This window comes from Stenella coeruleoalba, assembly GCF_951394435.1.
Source record: "Stenella coeruleoalba genome assembly, chromosome: 14".
Classification (NCBI taxonomy): Eukaryota; Metazoa; Chordata; class Mammalia; order Artiodactyla; family Delphinidae; genus Stenella; species Stenella coeruleoalba.
In genome coordinates, this window is record NC_137160.1 from 68,754,049 (window position 1) to 68,770,585 (window position 16,537).

At 37.8% G+C, this 16,537-nt stretch overlaps 1 long non-coding RNA gene across 1 annotated transcript in view; it reads right to left on the reverse strand.

The window, feature by feature from the left end:
* The window catches only part of LOC307197519, a 47,210-nt gene that overhangs the window by 30,318 nt on the left and 355 nt on the right, over positions 1 to 16,537 (reverse strand). The gene's annotated exons all lie outside the window — the stretch shown is intronic.

Consider the following 16,537-nt stretch of genomic DNA (forward strand, 5'->3'; position numbering starts at 1 on the left):
AATACAGAATATCCTTCAATTTGTTCAAGTCCACATTTGTATATTTTAGGACTATCTTAAAGTTATCTTCATATAGCTTTTAAACCTTTGCATTAACTTCATTCTTAAGTGTTTCTTTTTGTTGCTACTGAAAATGAGAATTTCTATTCCAGTGTATCTTCTAGGTGGTTACTGTACATACATAAAGGTTACAGATTTTTGTGTATTAACCTGAAGAAAACACTTTCAACTGTAAAACGTAGTAATTTGATTTCAAACTAGATCAAAAATTGTTGGATTCAAAAGCATGTTACATTTGAGTTCAAAGTAGGTTTAGAGTCTTGGTCTTGTTCTCTATAGCAAGTATTCACATCACAAAATTTATCCACACTAACAGCACATTCTATTGATAATCCTAGAAAGAAGTAAAGGACAAAATAAACCTAAAAGATAAAACTAGACATCTTTTCTTCAAGATGGTCTTTTTAGGTTAAAATTAATGCAAACAGAGGAGAATGCTCATATCAGTATCTGTCTGGAGAAAGAACTTCAGAAGTGAGCATGTTACTATGGTCACTTTTTAAAAACATGAAATGTACTTAAAATGAGTGGAGAGAAAGAAGCACTCTCTGTTTCGCCTATATGACAGAGATGCTAATAAAGACATCTGAATTAAGATCTGTCTTCAGGTAACCTGATACAGGAATGCTTGAGGGTTATACTACCGTTTAATCTAAAAACATTTTCATCTATTAAACTATACTCATGATAGACCAGTAACAGAAGTGAAGACTTAGAATTCCAATGGAAAAAATCATAACACGTGAAACAAAGACATGTCATACACGAAGGTCACTGTTCATATACACAACAGCAACAACTTTACTATGTACCCATTTTTATAAGGTAGAACATGTTTCCATTGTCCATGATTGTATTACTATCAACAATAAAAAGACTATATAGATTTTTTTCCTTTCTTTTCTTCTTCCCCCCACCCTGTTTTGTTTTGAACTTTATAGGTGTGCTATCAAGGTACTCTAGTACTTCAATACAGACTCAATGATTATTTACTGATTGCTTCCTAACCACTTTAATTCAATAACAAATCTTTTAAAATTTGACACTTTCAAAATAGTATATATTCTGGAATCTCTCCCCTGACACCAGCTAAACCTTATGAGAAGTGAATTGTAAGAAAAATTAGAGAAAACAGAAAACTTTATTTATTACAAATGGCAAGGAAAGGAGAACTCCAAAGTCACTGTACTACTTGGGCTTAACAGAATATTCCCTCTATCACCAAGTCTTATCTCTAACAGATAACATGTGAGAAGATTCCACATGAGTGAAAACAGAAAATGCAATTACATTTTATTGTTAAGAAATCTGGAAAAGTATTTTTAACAAAGTTAGTTATTCAAAAGGTGTTACCTTAGGTTGTCTCTTAATAGCTCCTTTTCACAAGTGTGAAATTTAATGAAGGCAACAGCATTTACAAGCAAGACCAAAATGGTATCTTAATTACTAGCTGCATTTTCTTAGGCAACAAGAGGTTAAATGGAAAGAGAAATTAGTTTTGCAAATGGCATCATACATCTTTATGTTACACTCCCCCTCCATCAAGCCACAGATGGTTATGTTTCTTGAACTTACTAATATTGTAGGCAATTTTCTTTTCCTTGGGCACACTCCAATCCATCACAATTCTATATTATATATTATTTTTGGATCATTTATAAGGACTGAAGCTGTTTATCAGAGTGATTTAACATTTACTGACCAGATGAAATGGGCTTTTGCCTTACTGCACTCTATATGAATATGAAATTGGACGCTTGTTGAAACTACTTGCCCTATAAGTTTGCAGTGCTCTCAATACATACAGTTTGGAGGAATACTTTGACCTGACCTAACAACCTGATCTAACTAACTCTAATAAAGGGTTCCTGTTTCAGTTACTACTGCCAAATCTAACAGCCAAACTCTGGAGTAAAGTCACGGCTAATGTTATATCTGCCTGTCATGTAACTCATCTCTTAAAATAGGTACTCATGAAGGCCTACTGCTCTCCTCACATGAGCATCTATAAAGCTCATGCATTACAAAGAGCCCAGAGATTTTGCTTCTAATCATGACTGAGTAACTCTTATTGGAATAATAATTCTACATATAACAACTATAAGATCTGGACAGAAACAAAACAAAACACCAACAACTCCCTAAAAGCACTGGAGAGCAATCAGAAGCAGAAAGATTCTGTAGTGGAGGTTGAGCTTTCCATTTTCTAGCTGGGCAGGACCCAATCCATGCCATGCCAAGAGGCTCAGATAAAAAACTTGATAGTCTTACTTTCTTGTCTCAGAGGAAAGATTTCAGGGCAAATGGAAAATGCCGTTTCCTAAGGAGGAAAATGCTACAAAGGAGGGAGCAAAAATTAAGTATCCCCAAAGTGTTTATAAATCTCTAGCTAATCCCTGAAGCACATATATGAAAAGCAGACTCCAAGTGGCCCTAAAAGGTTAAAAGAACTAAAGAAAAATTTCACCTGCTGCCCACTGTGGAGATGAGTTTCCAGTTTCAGTTCAGCCAACCTAATGGTCTGGTTTTTTAAAAAGAAAAAATCAGTACTCTTAGGAACATAACAGAATCCAAAGTCGTTACAATATATCATTCACAATGTCTAGGATGCAATCCAAATGTACTCCACATAAACAGAAACAGGAAAATGTGAACCATATTCAGAGACATTCAATGGAGACTGACCCTGAGAGGACCCCATACGTTGAACTTTACATACAAGGAATTTAAAGCAGCTATGACAGCTATGTTCAAGGACATCAAGGAGAATATGCTTGTAAGGAATGGAAAGATAAAAACTCAGCAGAGGGGCTTCCCTGGTGGCGCAGTGGTTGGGGGTCTGCCTGCCGATGCGGGGGGCGCGAGTTCGTGCCCTGGTCCGTGGGGCGGGGGGGGGGGGGGGGGGGGGTTCCGCGTGCAGCGGAGCGGCTGGGCCCGTGGGCCGTGGCTGCTGGGCCTGCGTGTCCGGAGCCTGTGCTCGGCGACGGGAGGGGCCGCAGCAGTGAGGGGCCCGCATACCGCAAAGGAAAAAAAAAAACAAAAAAAAACTCAGCAGAGTAGAAACTATATAAAAGGAATAAATTAGACATTTTAGATTTGAAAATTACAATATCTGAACAGAAAACTTCACTGGATGAGCTAACAGCAGATGAAGATAACAGGAGGATATATGAAACTTGAAGAGACATCAACAGAGATTAGACAATATTTAGAGAGAAAAAATATTTTAAAAAACCCAGAGCCTCACGGACCTACGGGACAACATGAAAAAGTATAACATGTATGTAACTGGATTCCTAGAAGGAGAGAAAATACAAAAGAAAAAATACCTGAAGGAATGAATAATGGCCAAAAACTGACTAAATATGCAAGATATAAACTTGCAAGCTCAGCAAACCCCAACAAACACAAAGAAAAATATGCCTAGGCACAGCCATAATCAAAATGATGAGAATCAAAATTAACGAGAATAATCTTGAAGCAGCCAAAAGAAAAAAACACATTACATGCAAGGAATAATGAATGATTCAAAATGTCTGCTTACTTCTCATCAGAAACAATAAAGCCCAGAAGAAACAATGGATCAACATCTTTAAAGTTCCAAAAGAATAAAAAATAATAAACCCAGAATTCTATATCCAGTAAAAATATCTCAAGGTGAGGGACTTCCCTGGTGGCGCAGTGGTTAAGAATCCACCTGCCAATGCAGGGGACATGGGTTCAAGCGCTGGTCCGGGAAGATTCCACATGCCGTGAAGCAACTACCGTAAGCCACAACTACTGAGCCCACGCACCTAGAGACCCTGCTCCGCAACAAAGAAAAGCCATCGTAATGAGAAGCCCGTGCACCGCAATGAAGAGTAGCCCCCACTCGCCACAACTAGAGAAAGTCCGCGCGCAGCAAAGACCCAAGGCAACCAAAAAAAACAGTTAAGGTGAAATAGAGAATTTTAGATAAAAGAAAACTAAGAAAATTCATTGTCAGCAGATCTGCATTATAAGAAATGCTAAAGGAAGTCATTAGGCAGAAGGTAAAGGATACCAGATGGAAACAGACCTTTACAAAGAAATGGATTAAATGAACCTATCTGGCTGATTCTTATATTTTATATGCTGTGGTACATAAATTTTAACTCTAAGTAAATTATAAAAAAAAAAGTTTATATATTTTAATTCCTAGAGTAACCACTTTTAAAAATACAAAGGGGAATAGTTAAAAAGCAGAAACAGAAGAACAAAAAATAAAGGAAATAAACAACGATATCAAAAATTACATTAATTTTTAGTGGATTAAACATTCCAAAAGGCAGAGGTTGTCAAAATGGATAAAAAAGACTCAGCTAGATGCTGTCTGTGAGGGATACACTTTAAATAAAAGACACAAATATGCAGAACGTAAATCAAAGAAAAGACATACTATTAAAAAATTAAAGTGTGGGGTTTCCCTGGTGGCACAGTGGTTGAGAGTCCGCCTGCCGATGCAGGGGACACGGGTTCGTGCCCCGGTCCGGGAAGATCCCACATGCCGCGGAGTGGCTGGGCCCGTGAGCCATGGCCGCTGAGCCTGCGCATCCGGAGCCTGTGCTCCGCAACGGGAGAGGCCACAACAGTGACAAGCCCACGTATCGCAAAAAAAAAAAAAAAAAAAAAAAAAAAAAAAAAAGATGAATGTAAACCCTTACTCAACCGTTACTTCACACCACAGACAAAAATTTATTTGAAAAGGATGGAAGACCAAACCTTCTAAGAAGAAAATGTAAGAGAAAAATCTTTGCAATTTTGGGGTAGGAAAAGACTTAAGATAGGACTCTAAAAGCATGAACTCTAACACTTAAAAACTGATAAACTGAATTCAAAACTTAAAATTTTGCTCCTTAAAAAGACCCCACCATTTAGTAAACGATACATTAAGTAAATTATACATATATCAAAGAACCCATATCCAGGATATATTTTTAAAAAACAACTCTCAACTCAAGACAAAAATAATCCAATTTAAAAAATGGGTAAAATAATGGATTAAAACTTGAACATAAGACCTGAAACCTTAAAACTCCTGGAATAAAAACACAGGCAGTAAGCTCCTTGACATGAGTCTTGGCAATGATTTTTTTTGGATTTGACACCAAAAGCAAAGGCATCAAGAACAAAAATAAACAAGGGGGACTACATCAAACTTAATAGCTTCTGCACAGCAATGGAAACCATGAACAAATTGAAAAGGCAATGTACTAAATGGGAGAAAATATTTGCAAATCATACATCTGATAAGGGGTTAATATCCAAAATATATGAAGAACTCATGTAACTCAACAGCAAAAAAACGTAAGCAATCCAGTTAAAAAATGGGCAGAGGATCTGAATAGACATTTTTCCAAAGAAGATATACAGATGGCCAACATACCATGAAAAGGTGCTCAATATCACTAGTCATCAGGGAAATGCAAATCAAAAGCACAATGAGAGATCACCTCACACCTGTTAGAATGGCTGCCATCAAAAACACAAGAAATAACAAGTGTTGGCAAGGATGTGAAGAAAAGGGAACTCTTGTGCACTGTTGATGGGAATATAAATTGGTGCAGCCGCTGTAGAAAACAGTATAGAAGTCCCTCAAAAAATTAAAAATAGAATTACCATATCATCCAGCCATTCCACTTCTGGGTACTTATCTGAAGAAAATGAAAACACTAATTTGAAAAGATATATACACCCGCATGTTCACTGCAGCATTGTTTAGACTAACAGCCAAGACACGGAAGCAACCTAAGTGTCCATCAATGGATGAATGGATAAAGAAAATGCCATACACATATTTAAATTTTTTAAAATGGAATAACATTCAGCCATAAAAAGAAATCTGGCCACGTGGGACAACATGGATGGACCTTGAGGGCATTATGCTAAGTAAAATAAGTCAGAGAAAGCCAAATACAGCATAAACTCACTTATATGTAGAATCTTAAATAAACAAACAAACAGAGCTCATAAATACAGAGAAGAGTTTGGTGATCGCCAGAGGCAGGGGTTGGGGGGTAGGGGGTGTTAGGGTTGCACAAGACAGGTGAAGGGGGTCAAAAGGTACAAACTTCCAGTTATAAAATAAATAAGTCCTGGGGATATAATGTACAGCATGGGGACCATAGTTGATAATACTGTATTGCATATTTGGAAGTTGCTAAGAGAGTAAATCTTAAAAGTTCTCACCACAAGAAAAAAATTTGTAACTACGGTGATGGATGTTAGCTAGACTTATTGTGGTGATCATTTTGCAATATATACATATATCGAGTCATTATTTTACACCCAAAACTAATTTAATGTTATATGTCAATTACATCTCAATTAAAAACTGGGTAAAAGATTTGAACAGATATTTCACAAATGAAGATATATAAATGGCCAACAAGCACATTAGTCATCAAAGAAATTCAAATTAAAGCCACAAGATTGAGAACACCAAAGCTGATGAGTTTATGGCACAATCAGAACCTTCATATATTTCTGGTGGGAGCATAAAATGACATAACCACTTTTGAAAACTATTAGGCAGTTTCCTACTACAAGCAATTTCACATCTAAGTATAAACACAATAGAAGTTAGTATAAATGTCACTAAAAGATTAGTGTCACTATTCATAACAGTCAACAACTGGAAACAGCTCAAATGACTAGTAACAGTAACATGGAATATTCTATGAGAATGAACCAAACTGTTGTGGAAGAATTTCACATAGTGCTGAGCAAAAGCAGCCAGACACAAAAGAAAGCCTATTATTCCATTTATGTAAAAGTTCAAAATAAGAAAAAACTAACCTATCATGATATAAGGTGAGACAGTGATCATTTTTAGATAGTAAATACTGGAACGGGCTACAAAGGGAGACCTCTGTGGTTCTGGTAATGCTATCTTTATATTTCTGCGTGTGGTTTTGTGAGTGTTTTTACTATTGAAAATCCACCAAGCAATATATTTATGATTTTTTCACTTTTCTGTATGTATGTTATATTTCAATAAACCTTTTCTTAAAAAGCTAGAAAGGAAAGATGTATCACCTACAAAGGACCAGTAATTAGATGACTAATTTCTTTACTTCAACAATGAAAGCTAGAAGACAGGGCAATAGTATCTCAAATATGCCAAGAAAAAACATATCTCAGCCAAGAATTCTCTATCAAAGTGTTTTTTATGAATGAAGACAAAATATAGACATTTTCAGACAAAGAAAATATCATTTGCCACTGATAGACCCTTATTAAGGTAAATTTTAGAAGACAAGTTTCAGGCAAAAGTAAAATTATCTAAGGTGGAAGGGCTGAGATGTGAAAGGGAATGATGAGCAGATATACTGATTAAAATATGGGCAAATCTAAATAAAATACTGATTGTATAAAATGGTACAAAAAATGTTTGATTTGTAAGAGAAAAACAGAATGGGACCAATATAAAATCCAGTGTATTGTTCAAACTTGTATTCAAAGTTAGACTATTCTAAACTCCTTGTATTATTAATGAGAGTAAAAATACTGCTTATTTTTATACTTTACATGTATGTTATAAAAGCTAGAATAATAATTGAAATAGACAAAAGCATATAAGTTCCCCAAAAATAGACGAACAAAATGGAGAAAAGGGGGGCTTCCCTGGTGGCGCAGTAGTTGAGGGTCCGCCTGCCGATGCAGGGGACACGGGTTCGTGCCCCGGTCCGGGAACATCCCACGTGCCGCGGAGCGGCTGGGCCCGTGAGCCGTGGCCGCTGAGCCTGCGCATCCAGAGCCTGTGCTCCGCAATGGGAGAGGCCACAACAGTGAGAGGCCCGCATACCGCAAAAAAAAAAATTCCCTCCAAAGAAATAAACTGGGGAGGGAGAGTAGATGAAACAGGAACGCCAAATTGATAATTGTTGAAGACAGGTGATGGACACACAGGAATTCATTACATGCTTCCAACTTTGCATATGATATAATTGCTTTTGTAATAATAAACAAGTTTAAAAAGACAAAACGATATCCCAGGAGAGTACTAACCCAAAGTAACTTGGTATAGCTAAATGAATATCAGATAAAAGGTAAAAGCATTGCTAGAAGGACATTACATATGAGTATCAATTCACCTGAAAGAAAAAAATAAAGAACTTCTCAATCTACTGTTTTAAGTATCATTTGCCCCTCTTTGTAAAGTACTATCTGAATCTCATGATACTACTAGTTATCTTGTTAAGCCACATTCTGCTATAAAGTGTGAAATGGGGGAAATCAAACATCCATTTCAACAATCACAAATACTTCTTTCAGTAAATGATGCTAAGATTGTTAACCACGTGAGGAAAAAAAAGAAAAAAGATGTGAAAACTTGACAAAGAAAATCCTAGTTAGAAGGTAGAGGAAGTGGGAGTAGTTAACATCTCTTCAGATATGGAGCCTAGGAAAATGAGCAGAAAACCAGTCTTTGTACAGTGCCTATTATGTATGCTTTAAAAAAAACTTCAACTTAATCTTATGAAATGCTTTAAATCATATATTATTACTGTATCACAAATAGGATTCAGACACCATAAATGGTGAGCCAGAGTTTTTCTGGCTCCAAAGCCAATATTCTTTCCATGGTAACATGCTGGCATTAACAGAAGTGATCCAGAGGGGAAGGTAACACACGTGCATATATGCAGGTGATCATCAAATAGCTTTTAAAAGATGTTTGCACACAACAAAAATTATACGGTATTTAAATACAGCAGGGTCACTGCCTCACCTGACAGAACCAAAAATTCACATGATTATGGAAGTTATTCAACCCAGCACAGTTGTGCAGAAATAAAAATAAAAACTTCTCAAACTACTGTTTTAAGTATCATTTGCCCCTCTTTGTAAAGTACTATCTGAATCTCATGATACTACTGGCTACCTTGTTAAGCCACATTCTGCTATAAAGTACGAAATGGGGAAAATCAAACATCCACTTCAACAATAACAAACATTTCTTTCAATAAATGATTCTAAGATTATTTGTTATCCATGTGGCGGGGGGGAACAGGATCTCAACACCTCACACCATACACAAAAACTAAGCCCGGGTAGATTAAAGCCTCAAATGTAAAATGTGAAACTTTAAAACTTTAGAGTATCTTTATCACCTCTAGGACTTTCATAGCTTGAGAGCAGAAGTCAATGCCTGACTTTAAAGCTTCAAAAGACAGGCTGACTCCCTTGTTATGGGCTAACATGATTGGTGACTTGACGTTGAAGGCAATGCTCATTTATCCTTCCATAAATCCTAGGACCCTTAAAAATTATGCTAAATCAACTCTGCCTGTGCTCTATAAACTGAGCAACAAAGTCTGGATGACAGCACATGTTACAACATGGTTTACTGAGACCTACTGCTCAGAAAAAGATTCCTTTCAAAATATTACTGACATTGACAATGCACCTGGTCACCCAGGAGCTCTGATGGAGATATACAATGAGATTAACGTTGCGATCATGCCTGCTAACACAACATCCACTCTGCAGCCCATGGATCAAGGAGTCATTTCAATTTTCAAGTCTTACTATCTAAGAAATACATTTCTTAAGGCTATACCTGCCATAGATAGTGATTCTTCTGATGGATCTGGGCAAAGTCAACTGAAAACCTCTGGAAAAGATTCAGCATTCTAGATGCCACTACGAATTTTTGTGATTCAGAGGAAGAGGTCAATATATCAGTATTAACAGGGGTTTGGAAGAAGTTGATTCTAAACTTCATGGATGATTTTTGAGGGGTTCAAGACTTCACTGGAGGAAGTAATTACAGATGTGGTAGAAATAGCAAGAGAAATAGAAGTGGAGCCTGAAGATGTGACTGAATTGCTGCAATCTCATGATACAACTTTAATGAATGAGGAGCTGCTTCTTATGGATGAGCAAAGAAAGTGGTTTCTTGAGCCAGAATCTACACCTGGCAAAGATGCTATGAAGATTATTGAAATGACAGCAAAGGATTTAGTGTGAACTTAGTTGATAAAGCAGCAGCAGGGTTTGAGAAGATGACTCCAATTTTAAAAGAAGTTCTAACGTGGGTAAAATGCTACCAAACAGCATTGCCTGCTACAGACAAATCATTTGTGAAAGGAAGAGTCAATTGTTGCGCCAAACTTCACTGTCGTTTTATTTTAAGAAATCGCCACTGCCAGCCCAGCCTTCAGCAACCCTTCAGCACCCTAATCAGTCAGCAGCCGTCAACATCGAGGCAAGACCCTCCACCAGCAAAAAGATTAAAACTCAAGGTTCAGGTGATGGTTAGCATTTTTTATCAATAAAGTATTTTTAAATTAAGGTGTGTACATGTTTTTAGGCATAATGTTATTGTACACTTAATAGTCTATAGTATAGTGTATAACTTTTAAATCCACTGGGAAACCAAAAAATTCATTTGGCTTGATTTATTGTGATATTCGCTTTATACTGCAGTGGCTGGGAACCAAACCTGCATCATCTCAGAGGTATGCCTGTATTCTCAATAGCCAAAAGGTGAAAGCAACCCACATGTCCATCAATGAATGAATAAGGAAAACGTGTATGTACATATAATGGAATATCATTCAGCCTTAAAACGGAAGAAAATTCTGACACATGCTACAATATGAACCTTCAGGATATTATGCTAAGTGAAATAAGAAGCCAGTTACAAAAAGATAAGACTTAAAGAGTCCACTTATATAATATTTACAGCAGTCAAAATCATATAGACAGAAAGTAGAATGGTGGTTGCCACGGGCTGGGGAGAGGGGGAATGGAGAGTTATTGTTTAATGGGCAGAGAGTTTCAGTTTTACAAGGTGAAAGGAGCTATGGAGATGGATTCACAACATTATGAAATTAAAAATTAAAGATGGTTAAGATGATAAATTATGTATATTTTACAATTAAAAAAAAGAGGAAAAGAAACTTATTTGAAATAGAATGCAGACCTAAATGTAAAAGGTAAAACTTTAAAACTTCTAGAAGAAAACATTATAAAATAAGATTTTTGTGACTTTGAGGTAGGCAGAGATTTCTTAGGTAGGACACAAAAAGCATGAATCATAAAAGAAAAAATAACTTAGACTTCCTAGAATTTAAAACTTCTGCTATTTGAAATATACCATCAAGAAAGTGAAAAGGTAAGCTGCTGAGAGAGAATATTCACAACAGATACCTCTGAGAAAGAACTTATATCTAGAATATATAAAGAACTGTTATGACTCAATAAAAAGAAAACCAATTTTAAAATGGTCAAAAGATTTGAACAGACACTTCACAAATGATGCACAAATGACCAATAAGCAAATGAAAAAGTGCTCAACATCATTAGTCTTCAGGAGAATGCAAACTAAACTGCAGTGAGATATTACAACATATCCACTAGAATGGCTAAAATGTTTTGAAGGGGATGTGAAGCAACTGGACTCTCATACATTGCTGGTGGGAATGTAAAATGGCACAACCACTTTGGAAATCTACTTGGCAGTTTCTCCTAGAGTTAAATGTCTACTTCCCTCATAATTCAACAGAAATTTTCCCAAGAGAAATGAAAACATATCTACAGAAAGACTTCCACACAAACATTCATAGTAGCTTTACTTATACTGGCCAAATGCTGGGAAGAACTCAAAAGTCTATCACCAAGTAAACGGATAAACAAAATCTGATATATCCATACAAAGGAGAATCACTCAGCAACAAAAAGGACTGAACTACACACAACATTAATGAATCTCAAAAACACGCTGAGTGTAAGAAGCCAGAAACAAAAAAGGACATGGTACAGTCATTTCTCAGTAACCACGGGGAACTGGTTCCAGGACTGGCTGCGAATAACAAAATCTGAGGCTGCTCAAGTCCCACAGTTGGCATATCTGAATTTCCGCATCTGTGTATTCAACCAACCAGGATCATACCATATTTACTATTGAAAGAAATCTGTGTATAAATGGCCCCGCGCAGATCAAACTTGCATTGTTCAAGGGTCAATTGTATATCATTCAATGATATGAAACTCTAGAAAAGGCAAGTCTAATTTAGAGTCATGGAAAGCAGTTATGTGCATGCCTGGGGCTGGGAGTGTGGGGGAACCGAATGGAAAGGGGCACAAGGAAACCTTTTATTTTATCTTAATTTTTTATTTTTTGGCTGCGTCGGGTCTTAGTTTTGGCACACAGGATCTTTTGTTACGGCCCACAGGCTCTTCAATGTAGTGCATGCGCTTCTCTCTAGTTGTGGTGTGCAGGTTTTCTCTCTCTAGTTGAGGCACGCGAGCTCAGTAGTTGTGGCGTGCGGGCTTAGTTGCCCCACGGCATGTGGGATCTTACTTCCCTGACCAGGGATCAAACCCAAGTCCCCTGCATTGGATGGCGGATTCTTTACCACTGGACCACCAGGGAAGTCCCTAAGGAAACCTTTTAGAACAATGGAAATGTCACATATCTTGTTTTTGGTAAGGATCACCGGAAGTATAAATATTTGACAAAACACTTCAAGCTGTACACTTAAAATGGATACATTTTATTGTCTGTAAATTATAGCTCAGTAAAGTTGATTAACATCTCCTCTACATTAGAAGACATAAGCAAGATTTCTCCTTTGTAAAACAGGGATAATAATAGTACCTATTTTCTATGTGCTGTGATTAGTAAATGGGCTAAGGTTAGCATTAGGTCATATGAAACACTTAGGACTTGCCGTATAATATAAACCCAAAAAATGTTAGTGGAATAAAGTTTTCTTAAAGATAAATAACTCTGCACAAGAGTCACTATAAACCAGTGGTTCTCAACCAGGGGCAATTTTGCTCCCAGGGACAATGGGCAATGTCTGGAGACATTTTGGATCATCATGACTGGAGTGGTGCTACTGGCATCTAGTGGATAGAGGTCAGGGATGCTGCTGAACATTCTACAATGTACACAACAATCTTCACAACCAAGAATTATCTGACCCAAAATGTCAATACTGCAGAGGTTGAGAAATCTTGCTGTAAACAAAGTGACACAACAATCCACATATGGAAAGAAAATATATAAAGTGCACATAATCAACATGAAATTTTGAGTCCAAAGTGACTATAGTATATATCTTCTACAAATCAAAAAGAAAAATCAAAACCAACAGGAAAATGAGCAAAGATTAAGAACATGGCCAGTAAACATGAAAAGATCCTCTCCCTGTAGAAAAATACAAAGTGAGTGAGACAGCATTTTTAAACCAATTAAGTGGTAAAAACGAAAAACTGTGACAATACCAAATGTTGGTGCAATAGAGAAGAACAGAAATCTACACTATACACTACAGGTGAAAGAGTAAATTACAGCCATATATCAATACATATATGAATGTATGTACATATATCAATATATGCATTCCTATTCATACATTAGTTACCCCTAGGGATGGAGAGGGGAGGAACTTAATTATATCTTAATTTAAATTACAGTTCTGCTCTCTGAAAGCTGTAAGTTTTAAAATGATACCCATTCACCGAACACCTAATACATATCAGGTAATGTGTAAGAGACACTTCATACTTTTATTCCTCACAACAAATCTATGTTGTAGATATTAGTAGCTCTTTAGGTACAGAGCCAGCTAGTGGCAGAGCCAGGATTCAGGCCAAGGGCTTTCCACTGCAAGGTCCAATCCTGTCTCTCCCACAGCAGTACAATATTATGACCTATGCCCTAATGTTTGACAATATTAATGCATTCTTGGAAATATTTCTGGTTTTCATCAAAGTATCTCAATCAAGATATTTCTGGAATGGGGAGAAGATAAAGAAAACAGGATGGCAAACTGCAGAGTAAGCAAGGCAAATAAAAGCTATAGACATCTCCCCTAGAAAAACGTGCATAGACATGAAATTATGTATATAATTTCAGTGGTTCACAAATTCCCTGGGAACACCCACGAAAAGGCCTTTGGATCCAGGTTAAGAACGTCTCCTTAGGGGGGAAAAACAGGCCATATTCACTTATAGTACTTGAAGGACCATCCAAATTTCTTTGACCAGAGTTGTACTTTATCAACTAGTGCATAAATGTTCCAAACATTGCTTGTGCTCATTGGTTTGCCTCAGTAAAATCTACCATCATCCTTACTGTAACGAGCTCTGTTCCAAATTGTATACGAGAAGTAATGAGACTGGTGGTTCTATGAGGCTTGTAGAATTAAATTCAATTAGACATCTTGTGTGTAAAGGTTACCTTTGCTGAAGGATGAAAGTTAGAACAAGGGACAACAGGTATCAGGCTTAAAAAAGAGGGTGGATCTTTTCCACAACCGGAAACAATTACTAATAAGTTATATCCCATCGTATGTCCATATTTGCAAAAATGCGTAAGATTCAACATCTTTAGTTTTAAAACAAGAAAATGCCACACAATCCATTAGCTTATATTTTTTCATGTGTCATAATCTTTTGCTTTATATTTCCTTCTTTGTCATTTTGGGGTGATGGTTCGTCTTTCCTACTCTCTAGTCTTCTTCAATATTCCCTCATTCTGCCTTTTTTATCTCTTAAGCAGATGAACAGGTATTTAGGTATACAGATTTCATATTTTCTATCAACCTAGTTAATTCTGAATTAGTATCTTTTGTTGCCCACAAATACATACACCTAAACTGGCTAATTTATCTTTTTTTTTTAAAATTAATTTATTTATTTTGGGCTGCACCGGGTCTTTGTTGCTGCGCATGGGCTTTCTCTAGTTGCGGCGAGTGGAGGCTACTCTTCGCTGCGGTGCCTGGGCTTCACATTGCAGTGGCTTCTCTTGTTGTGGAGCACATGCTCTAGGCGTGCGCTTCAGTAGTTGTGGCTCGTGGGCTCTAGAGCACAGGCTCAGTAGCTGCGGTGCTCGGGCTTAGCTGCTCCGCAGCATGTGGGATCTTCCCGGACCAGTGCTCGAACCCCTGTCCCTTGCATCGGCAGGCGGATTCTTAACCACTGCACCACCAAGGAAGTCTGTATCTTGTGGTTTTCAATTGACTGTTTTACTATGCATCTTTACATGGGGAATGGAGACAATGTCCATGCTGTACACTAGTTCAGACTTATACTCCACCCAGCACACTATCTCTTCATTTACTTTTCAAACATATGAGTGTTACTATGAGCAGCACCTGTACTATGCAGAGAATGGAATTAGTGAACACTTGTGGGAAGACTTCAGAAGTTACAGAAATGTTCTGCAACGTTCTAATTTTTCTTAATGACTAATTAAGCACATCAACCACAACTTTATTCACGTTTTTAAAGCTATTTATATCTTCCGCCTGCATAACATCTGGGGAGAAACTACTTAACTAATATTACCTCCTTGGACCTTAAAAAAAAATCTACCAGTGCTCATATTCATTGGTATAGTATTCAAATCTGTAGATTGTCTATTCTTACCTTTAAGTATCTTCTATGTTTTGACCATAACCTCCTTCTTCCCATAACTGAGAACAATTATTTGTCCTAAATATTGTCTACATGCCTCAACTTTTTATCTACTTTTATCTAGAAAAAAGTCAGTAAGCATACTGACAGAAGGCATACAACAGATTCCCAATCAACAGAAGCTGCTCCTAGTTTCTAAGCTCCCTGAAAGTAAGAGCATGTGCTTCCTTGAATCTTCACCATCACAATAACTAGCATAGTGCTTCACACATCAAAGAAACTCAGTGGATCCCAGCGACTGCCTTAGGAGAAGTTTCCAGCTTTAGGCAAATATTTCACTACTATTACTTTTTCTGAAGGCAGCCCTAACTCCCCTGGGTGTATTCCATATAAATTTATGTAGAAGTGTTTTAATGATTTTTAAAATTCCTTTAATAACCTTTCAACAACTTCTCATGGTTCTTAGCATACAACGCAAACTCTTTACTATGGCCTAGTTGCTCAGTCCCTGCTTATTCCCCCACTGCCCCGCACACTTAAGACGTCCTAGCCACACCTGGCCTCCACCTGCTCCTCAACTACTCTAAGCGTATTTCAGCCTCCCGGTCTATTTTCCTCTAATTGGGATGCCTCCCCTATCTTCACAGGCTGGGCTAACATCAGGCTCAACCGTGGCCTCCGGAGAGTCCTTCCCTTGATTGCTCTGCCTTCGCCTCTACCCTGTTACCGTATTCATGGAAGAGCACTCACCACTACGCCAAATTCTCTCTTCTGTTTCCAAGTGAGGGCACGGACAGTGTCTATTTTGCTTCCAGGTGTATCCCAGGGCCTAGACCTGAGACTAGCACAGAGCAAGCGAGTGACCCTGCGCTACAACTCCTCCTAAGGCCACCTCCTGGCTTTCAGGCTGGCGCCCGAGTCGTGTGGGGCCTTCACCGGGACCCGCTAGCGTCTCCCCACAACAGGCCCCCCTTTCCGGGACCTAAGGGCGCGCACCCCCTTTCCCCCCGGGGGGCTGGTCGGGAGGGTCGGACGCCCCTGCGGTCGGGTCACAGCCACGGCGGGATTCTGGATTCGGGGG